The sequence below is a fragment of the Spinacia oleracea genome, chromosome 3, assembly GCF_020520425.1.
Source record: "Spinacia oleracea cultivar Varoflay chromosome 3, BTI_SOV_V1, whole genome shotgun sequence".
In the NCBI taxonomy this organism is placed as follows: domain Eukaryota; kingdom Viridiplantae; phylum Streptophyta; class Magnoliopsida; order Caryophyllales; family Amaranthaceae; genus Spinacia; species Spinacia oleracea.
This window is the reverse complement of record NC_079489.1, coordinates 77893125-77903441: the sequence shown is the minus strand read 5'-3', so window position 1 is coordinate 77903441 and position 10317 is coordinate 77893125. Positions and strand designations below refer to the sequence as shown.

At 34.3% G+C, this 10317-nt stretch overlaps 1 long non-coding RNA gene across 1 annotated transcript; it reads right to left on the bottom strand.

Moving 5' to 3' along the window:
* Positions 1-1496: 1496 nt before the first annotated feature.
* LOC130469132 (uncharacterized) lies at positions 1497-4771 on the bottom strand. The gene is made up of 3 exons (XR_008929507.1): positions 4460-4771; positions 2975-4251; positions 1497-1759 (listed from the first exon to the last, which is right to left on the bottom strand). It is a non-coding gene; the product is annotated as an uncharacterized lncRNA (long non-coding RNA).
* Positions 4772-10317: the final 5546 nt, after the last annotated feature.

The window sequence follows — 10317 nt, the reverse complement described above, 5'->3', positions numbered from 1 at the left end:
ATATTACCTATAACGACTTCGAATTGCAACTTAATTTGTACGGCTTGTCACGGGCACATTCTAGGTTTTCCTAATCTGGGTTGATAATAGCCAGTATGAGAAATAGGGAGAGAGAAAACCCATGGTTATTTTGTGGCCATTAGTACCACAACTTTGAAGAAGTTGAGGTTTGTGGGATTTGCGGCCATCGAATGCCTGAAACTTCTGAAAAAACTTATGTTTAATCAGGTGTTTTCCCTTCTGATCTCTTGCCTGATTTTCTCTATCTTGGTAGTTATGATAACACTTCTAGGTCTGAACTTCTTAAGTCTCAAATAATTTTCATAATTCTCAACGTAAGTTATTTTTATTCTATTCCATTGTCCCTTTTTATTGAAACTTTGTTTTTGTTTAGTCCTAATTGCGTGCTAATTGATTTGATGGTTTGTTTGAATTAGGGTATTAATGATTTTCTTGATTAATTGGGTGTATAATTTAAGTGCAGTTTCTTTCATAATAACCCTTTTTTAATTGAAAGTTCTGTTTGTTTTGTTGTAATTGCTTGCGTGTGAATTGGTTTGATGGGTTGTTTGAATTAGGGTGTTCTTGATTAATTGGGTATAAAATTCAAGTGTAGTTTCATCATAAAATAGCCCCTTTATTGAAATTTTGTTTTTTAGTTGTAATTGCTTCGAATTTACTTGATGGGTTGTTTCAGTTTTATTAAAAGTAGTGATTCGACTATTTGCTTCAATTTTTATGAGGAGACTTTGATGAGTATGATGATTTAAGTGATGCTGAAATGATGAGAATGAGGCATTAATTCTCATGACCAAAGTATTGGGGGAGAGGATAAAAGGTTTATAAGGGCGATCCCAGGGATGAATAATGGTAGTAGGTTATAATTTCAAAGTGGTTCAAGTAAAGATGATATTATTTGTAAGAGAAGGCATTCTTCCATGGGGGTTCCAGTAGCGAAAACATTAAAGAGGGTGATGTATATTCTGGTTAGAGAAGGTTTGAGATGAGTAGCGAGATTCCTATTTTCACGGGGAAAGAGAAACTTGGTGGTCTGATGAAGCTATTAAAGACTTGGTGCTCAAACGAAGCTCAGTTAGACTTGAAAGCTCTGAAACGTTGTCTAATACTGATCCACTGAACAAATTAGAACTAAGATCAAGGTATTGAAGATTTGGAAGATTGTTGAAAAGGGATTCTGGGATCAACCTAGTAAAATGATTAATTGACAAATCAAGGTAAGTCAAGTTCCTGATCCTAAATATGAACCCAGGAAATCCCCAGTTAACTCATTAAGACCAAAATTCAAGTGGGTTAACAAAGGCATAGAACTAAACATAGACCAATCATCAGGTGTTTCAAGATAATTAGCATGCGGCTGCTTGTTTCCTCCTCTTGTATAATGTATATAACGAAGGAGGTAGCGGCAGTCATGAATCATCAGGTGTATCAAGATAATTAACATATGTTAATGAATGTTTCAGGAAGCATATCCATATCTCCAGCATTGTATCTCTTTAGCATTAGCTTCAAGGAACCACTTATTGCTTCAACAAGTTTGTTAGATACTACTCCAGGGGAACTTGAGATGCCAACCAATATGAGCTTTAACATCTGGGATTGAACAAGATAAAAAGGTATTTCTGCTACGTGAGGCAGAACGGAGACCAAAGTAAAGAAGCCAAGGGAAAGCCTCTGCCTGAAGGCGTTGATAAGAGAGCGAGAACTTGAATGCAAGAGCGTACTATTTGATCCATGTACTCTGTACAAAGTAGAAATAAAGCATACAGTTAGGAAGCTTGAAAAATTAGCCGCCCATTACTACATTATTATGTGAATTAAAATGGTGGATATTTGGAAAAAAAACATTACTCAAAGCGTAACTGAGATATATAAAGTGATTTACATGTAACATAATGTCCCAAGAATTCCCTTAATTTCGATTCTTTATGAAATTTTGTGTTCAGACATGTCCCAAGAATTCCCTTAATTTTGATTCTTTATGTAACATATTGGTCGCAAGTAAATTCTATCAATTGATGCATGCAAAGACTGGTGATATTCATCAAGACCCGTGAGTTGCATGACATTTCTCATGGCATGTAACCAAAGCAAAAATATCATTAGTAGAACTTATTGTTAATATATTGTCGATCTCATTTTGCACACCCTCCAATTTAAGTTGTCCACCAACTGCATAAATTCAGTAAATTCAGCCTCATATCGCCTCGATGCTACAATATTCAGTACCCTTTATGAGTCTAAGGCATCATCATCCTCAATCACAATATTACTAGGAAGGTCAACTTTTAATCATGATTAAATATTCTGTCTTTAGTAATATTGTGTTCATGACTATACACCAGTAACAACATAATATGTTTCAGCATTACAGAAAAATTAACAACAATATCAGCAGTATAGCAGCAAAGCATAGCAGCAGAATTACAGCAGTAGTGGATAGCAAGCATCAATCTGAGATTTCAAACACATTTAGTACTCAATATGATCCTTAATCCCTCAACATCAACTGCAACTGAGTCCCAATTCACAAGAACATAATATAAATAGTTCATTCCATAGAGTTCTTTCAGTAATACTAACTGAAAGTCTGAAAGCCAAAGCTCAAAGGAATAGATGCGACGCGCTGACGATCAAGCATTACCATTCCCCTTCCAGAATCTTTTCAGGTTTTGCAGCTATAAGAACAAAGACTATTACTAAGAGGACTACATACCGAAACATATGAAATTATATAAAATGTGCCCCATAAACAGGTCTCCTTGTGAATACCCAATCAACTACCCTAATCCAGGCAATATCTAATCAATACTTAGTTATTAAGATGATGCAGTTGGCCAATATAGTTTAACTCTGACTGCATCAAATAAGCGTACGTGCTATAAGGAATTGAAACAGACCAGCTAGGAAGAGTCAATGACAAATGAACGAATATAGAAAGATAGCAAAACATTACCAACCAATACTCCTTGTCACCCTGGAAACCTTCAGGTTTAAGGTTCTTGAAAGAAACAGCCATTCCAGTTTCTTGCGCAGGCTCTTAAAGAGTTCGTGGAAGCATTTTGCACGCTCCACCAGGTCAGAGTAATCACATAAATAAATAATTAAATAAATAAATATAAAAACAAGAGAGGTTAAAAATAAATTAACTGATATTGACAGTCCTGTTTTTAGATTATGGATATTGAGGTGGATAAGAATATACTCTTGCATTGTCAAATACAGAGTACTCATAGTATTATATTCTGAATTTGTATATCTATTCAGCAAAGAAATCTAGTGATAGTTCCATCCAAATACTCAACTACTTTCATTTGACATGTTTATCTGGATAAACAAAATCCGATATGATAATTCCACCTAAATAATCAACTGCTTCTATTGGTTAAAATTACTTAATATATAGTTAGTTACGGAGTATTAGGCAGGCTTCCATAAGACAGTCGATAAAGCATGACCAAGAGTTTTCAGACCAACGAATACAACACAAGTGCCAAACAATCAGTGTGCTACACGACACATCGTGAAATCTAGTCTAACATCATGCTATGCAAAATACTATTCAACATTTCAACATTCAAACTTACGCTACAAAACGGACCAGGAAATACTCGACTTGACTCGATGATACATCTTCGCAACAGGGAAAAAGGGGTAAAAACCTCGCTATCAACGAATAATATTTGAGCAATAGCGACTAAAACGCGGATACTTAAATTTCAATCTACGAGCAAGAAAAGGAAAAAGCAAAAAGACACCATAAGATTAAAAATGGCAAAGCATCTGGATGTTATCAATTACTGTACATTGGGATCCTTATGTTACATCAATTGTCGGAAACTGGCTCACCATTCTTTATGTAGATTATGGGTTGGGGCGGATAGCACTACACTCAACTTCCTAATTCCTAATTCCGACCGACAAAACCCACACGTCCAAGAAAAAAAACCATTATCTTATTGCAAAAGGCATAAATTAAACTATAGAAGTACCATACTTGTTGAATTTAGAAAACAAAAAACTTCTCCATATCATGAATTGACTTCAACAATATTAAATTCAAATTTGCAATTGTAAATTGTAAAGAAAAGACCGGCAAAACTCCCAACAAAAATTGTAAATTTAACTCTGATTTACCTTATGTTTAATTGTCAATGGCTTTCCAATTGAAAATTAGGGTTTTGGGAGAAGAAAAGGGGGAAATTTCACAATGCCCAGCATTTGACATGAAACCTGCAATTAAACAATTAACGGAAAATGATTAAACAAATCACCATCATTACAATTAGCGTATTACCAATAGTATTATTGAAGAAATTAAGCATAGAAATAGTAATTTAGAAAAGGACATTGGAGAAAGTATAAAACATAATTGCACAAAATAATTCAAATACAATTTAATTAGCAATTTAATTGAAAATTCAAAAATAACAAAACAGACCTAGCTTGCTCCGTCGACCACCACTGCGGGCTGTCATCGGTCACTCACGCCGCTGCTGTGGAGTGGTTCCGAGTGGTGCTCTACCGCCGATACGAAAAGCCCTAACTCCCAAATCCCCAAATTCTAATTCACAAGCCCTAATTTCTAACTTAATTCCAAATTAAAATCCCGACAAAAACCCAAGATCTTGCTGGAGTACCACCGGCGACGGGAAAGACCCAGCGGCGATTGGCAAGAACCATCGGCGACGGGCGAGACGCAGGGAAAGCTGAGGGAAGAAGAAGGGAGTACTGAGCGCGCGATATGATTTAAGAATTTAATTTGGTCTTTGAGGTTTGAGATAGAACTAAACGTTTGGTTTTGAATTATTTTTGCAGCGAAAAATATTACTAACTTGTAATTGCAGGGGGCTTTTACCATCTACGCTGCAAAATAAAAGGGTTATTGCAGGGGGCTTTTAGACTGTACGCTGCAAAAAATTCTTTTGCAGGGGGCAATTAATTTGTACGCTTCAATAACCCTTTAAAGGGTTTGACCCGCGTTGACCTACTGGTTGTTGAAGCGTATTAATACATGTACGCTGCAACAAGGGGGCTGCAAAAGGGTTTTTTCTACTAGTGACGCTTTCATCATCGAACCTTCCCTTTCGGGAATGGGGACAAAAGTAGGTGTCTACAAGTTAACCATCATATGTTTACAAAAATAAACCACCTAAATAGTTTCAAGTCTATAATAACTATATCTTTTACACTTCATACGTTACAAAATTGCACCAAAAATATAATAAGCCAATTATATATGATTTTAATAGCAAAAAACATCCACAAAAAGAGATCGATGAAGCCTTAATTATTTACACACAATGTTCGGTGAAGTATGATGCCCATTTGTCTCGTATTTCATCAATTTGCTCATCAGGGAAAGGATCTCCACTCAGAGATGTGCAAAACTAACAAAATAATATATATATCATAAAATTATTTATCCTTCAAAAGTTTAATATACTTAGTATTAGGTTACTTAGACTCATTTCCATCTACTTTGGTCAAGTTATGCACGTTTAAGACTTTATTGATCATTATAGGTCATATTTTGACTGTTATAGTCGTTTTTGCTCTCAACTCTAACCAGTGAACTTAAATTGGTATTCTAAACCCTTTAAATGTTTAATATACTTAATATTAGGATGATAAGACTCATTTTCATTTAATTTGGTCAAGTTATGCACATTTAAGGCTTTATTGATCGTTATAGGTCATATTTTGACTGTTATAGTCGTTTTTGCTCCCAACTCTAACCTGTGAACTTAAATTGGTATTATAAACCCTTTAAATGTTTAATATACTTAATATTAGGATTATAAGACTCATTCGCATCTAATTTGGTCAAGTTATGCGCGTTTAAGGCTTTATTGATCGTTATAGGTCATATTTTGACTATTATAGTCGTTTTTGCTCCCAACTCTAACCCGTGAACTTAAATTGGTATTCTAAATCATTTAAATGTTTAATATAATTAATATTAGGATGATAAGACTCATTATCATCTAATTTGGTCAAGTTATGCACATTTAAGGCATTATAGATCGTTATAGGTCATATTTTGACTATTATAGTCGTTTTTGCTCCCAACTCTAACCCATGAACTTAAATTGGTATTCTAAACCCTTTAAATGTTTAATATACTTAATATTAGGTTACTTAGACTCATTATCATCTACTTTAGTCAAGTTATGAACGTTTAAGGCTTTATTGATCATTATAGGTCATATTTTGACTATTATAGTCATTTTTGCTCCCAACTCTAATCCGTGAACTTAAATTTGTATTCTAAAACCTTTAAATGTTTAATATACTTAATATTAGGATGATAAGACTAATTTTCAACTAAGTTTGTCAAGTTATGAACATTTAAGGCTTTATTTATCGTTATAGGTCATATTTTGACTATTATAGTCATTTTTACTCCCAACTCTATCTTGTGAACTTAAATTTGTATTCTAAACCCTTTAAATGTTTAATATACTTAATAGTAGAATGATAAGACTCATTCTCATCTAATTTGGTCAAGTTATGCACATTTAAGGCTTTATTGATCGTTATAGGTCATATTTTGACTGTTATAGTCATTTTTGCTCTCAACTCTAACCCGTGAACTTAAATTAGTATTCTAAACCCTTTAAATGTTTAATATACTTAATATTAGGATAATAAGACTCATTCGCATCTAATTTGGTCAAGTTATGCACATTTAAGGTTTTATTGATCGTTATAGGTCATATTTTGACTATTATAGTCGTTTTTGCTCCCAACTGTATCCCATGAACTTAAATAGGTAGTCTAAACCCTTTAAATGTTTAATATACTTAATATTCGGTTACTTAGACTCATTATCATCTACTTTAGTCAAGTTATGCGCGTTTAAGGGTTTATTGATCATTATAGGTCATATTTTGACTATTATAGTCATTTTTGCTCCCAACTCTAACCCGTGAACTTAAATTTGTATTCTAAACCATTTAAATGTTTAATATACTTAATAGTAGGATGATTAGACTCATTCTAATCTAATTTGGTCAAGTTATGCACATTTAAGGCTTTATTGATCGTTATAGGTCATATTTTGACTGTTTAGTCAATTTTGCTCCCAACTCTAACCCGTGAACTTAAATTAGTATTCTAAACCCTTTAAATGTTTAATATACTTAATATTAGGATGATAAGACTCATTCTCATATAATTTGGTCAAGTTATGCACATTTAAGGCTTTATTGATCGTTATAGGTCATATTTTGACTATTATAGTCGTTTTTGCTCCCAACTCTATCCCGTGAACTTAAATTGGTAGTCTAAACCCTTTGGCCTTGGATGATTAATTGGATTTAGTTAGGAATGAAGAAATGGAGATGAGAAAAGTCATCCCTGCTCAAAATAACAAAAGATAACTACGGGTTGCTCATTTCCCTTTGTATGGATCCATTAGTTAGGTTCTTAGAGGACCAAACTTCATACAATCATCTAGGATTCTTGACGGAACTGAATTCTAGAAATAAATTAAAATACATAACAAGGATAACACCCTTACTTTATCTAAATCTGAAACATCATTGCAGCAGGAGACTAAATCAAACATGTACCGCATTACGTAAAATCCACACTCAAGGCCTCCCTTTTGTTGAGCGCAGTAGAAACAAGGGTAAGATTTAGATTAGGTAAAAATGGAATCCATACGAATTATAAATATCAAATCATTTTTACGTGGGCAATTACCTCCACATATTTCCATAAAGGTTCTTTCCTGTTGACACGGTTGCCACACATCTTATACCTTGTAAAAAAACTAGAAATTCCCAATTAATCTTAAGTCTTTGCTTAGTTATATCCTTAAAAGCATACTTGATAAAAATATAATTACATAACGAAAAAACTAAACGGACTTACTGTCTCACTATTGTATTAATATTCACTTTTCGACCTAAACTCAAGGGAACGGAATCGAAGTGATAGATGGTGCAATTTTTAACAGATATTGCAAGGAGCATCCAATGGTCGCTGGATCCAATAACAATTCCATTACAATTATAATAATATAAGTAAGGAATATGAGCAACGCAGCAGACGCAACAACTTAGAACAACAACATATGCACAGACTTAGAACAGTAACAATCAAACAACATCTACTTAGCATAACAATAGATCGTGCATAGCAGCAGCAACTTAGCATAACAACAACAACATAATAACAAGAACATCAGAAGCAATAATATAACACACATCAGATAGCAGCAGATTAATGGGTCATATAGTCATTTGGTGCAAATATAAACCTTAAAGTCGAGGAGATGAGTAAGGAACACATTTTCAACAAAACTTCAGAAATTGATCAATTGTGTAAGCAAATTCTATCATACTAACCAATTACAACATAATCAAGTGGTTCTTAAGTAATTAGAATTAATCATATTTCCCCTAGGGATATTGTGTCGCATCAGTTTTGCTTAGTTAGGATATCAATTTCTTAGTTAGGTGAAGGTTGGGACTTTTTGTTCTTAGGTCAAACCTCTCTCCACTTAGAGTAAGCCGGTGTTGCCCCTAATGTAGCTTCTCTGTAGGAATGTTATTTCAAGTTCCAGTTTTCTAAATATTTACCGTGCCTTTGATTTTCCGTGCCTTTGATTTTCCCAAGTTATCCATTTAGAGTATTGACTCATTATATGCTCTGCATGAGTTTGATGCTAGTTGAGGTTACAAGATGGACATCACTGTTATGGTATGAGGGTTAAAGTTCATTCTTTAACCACTGTTTTGAACTTGCTAGTTACTTCCATAGACTTGTTTAACATGTGATTTTGTAATCGACTGCAATGTGGTTCCAGAAACTGATGTTCAAGAGAAGGCTTCAGATATTATTCAGGACTCCTTAACAGTAAAAAAAAAGGAAAAGGTTATGCAAGAGGGAAATATAAAGAACAAGGGTTTTGAATTGTTTGGAGATAACAGTGTGCTAGTTCAGGACTCATCTGATGGTGTACATACCTTACAAAAAACAAAAACTAAACCCAAAACCAAAACCAAATGTCTTCAGGTAAGAAAGGAAGAGTTTTAATTCTTTGACTGGTACTGCTGAGCTACCCAGATCAAGACTATGCATGCTCAGAGGTGAACCTGATAGAAACACAGATCAACATTACAAGAACATGATCAAACATAATCCTGGAAATGCCGTGCTTTTGGTAAACTATGCCAGAATTTTAGAGGAGGTAGCAAATCTTCTACTGAAAATGAACATTTTATATGGTTGCAGTGTTCTGGTTTAATGTTTTTGTGTTAGGTTAGACTGGTGATTTGGCTAAAGCAGGAGAGTATTGCGAACGAGCAATTCTAGCGGAAGCCGGAGATGGGAATGGGAACGGGAATGGCAATGGGAATGGGAGTGTACACTCTCTATATGGTGAACTAATATGGCAAAGCTGCAAGGATGTTACTCGAGCTGAAACTTACTTTCATCATGCTGTTCTAATCCTAATGACATGTAATCCAAACTTAGCAGCAGCAGCAACTTAGCATAACAACAGCAGCATAATAACAAGAACATCAGAAGCAATAATATAACACACGTCAGATAGCAACAACAGCATAACTAACTCATTTCATACTTACTTTTCAAAAATCGGTGCCAGAACGAACTCATTTATGGATTTTACTTATTCGTTCATTCCTTTGAAAATGTATGCATTGAATTCCTCGGTGCTTGAATTGATTTTGGTGTCAGAAGTAGTGTCTGGACATAGCCACCCAACTTTGGAATCCTTTTCATTTGAGTTCAATTCATTTTGGAGTGCTCTGAGCGATCGATTATTGAATAGGTTACATGATTTACGTGAAAGAAATTTAAATATATTACCTACTTAAGATAAAAAAAAAGTTACGTCATGAAAACTTGAATAATGGATATATTTAGCTTTGCTCCTCTTAAGAACTGTGAAATATCATTCTTGTCTACCGGAATTTTTTCATTTTCATTGTAATGGAACGAGATCCCATCTAGAATCACTTCAAAAGAATCACCATCTGTACGTCATGGAGCCAACAAATGTCCGCAACCACTCACATTCTTGACTAAGGGAAACTACAACAGTATCAGGAATATCCAGGCTTCTTTGTTACTTAGTAAGTCTCGGCTTTATACCGATAACATAAGGTTGTGCACATAGTAACTTTGCTCACGTTGTGAATTGCTGAATAAAAATCAAGAAGTGTTCCTCCATTAGGTTCGGACTGTTAGAAAACATTAACCAAACTTATTAGACTAGCTAAGTACGTATTCTCGATAAAAGAAAGGGACCAAATGTAGACT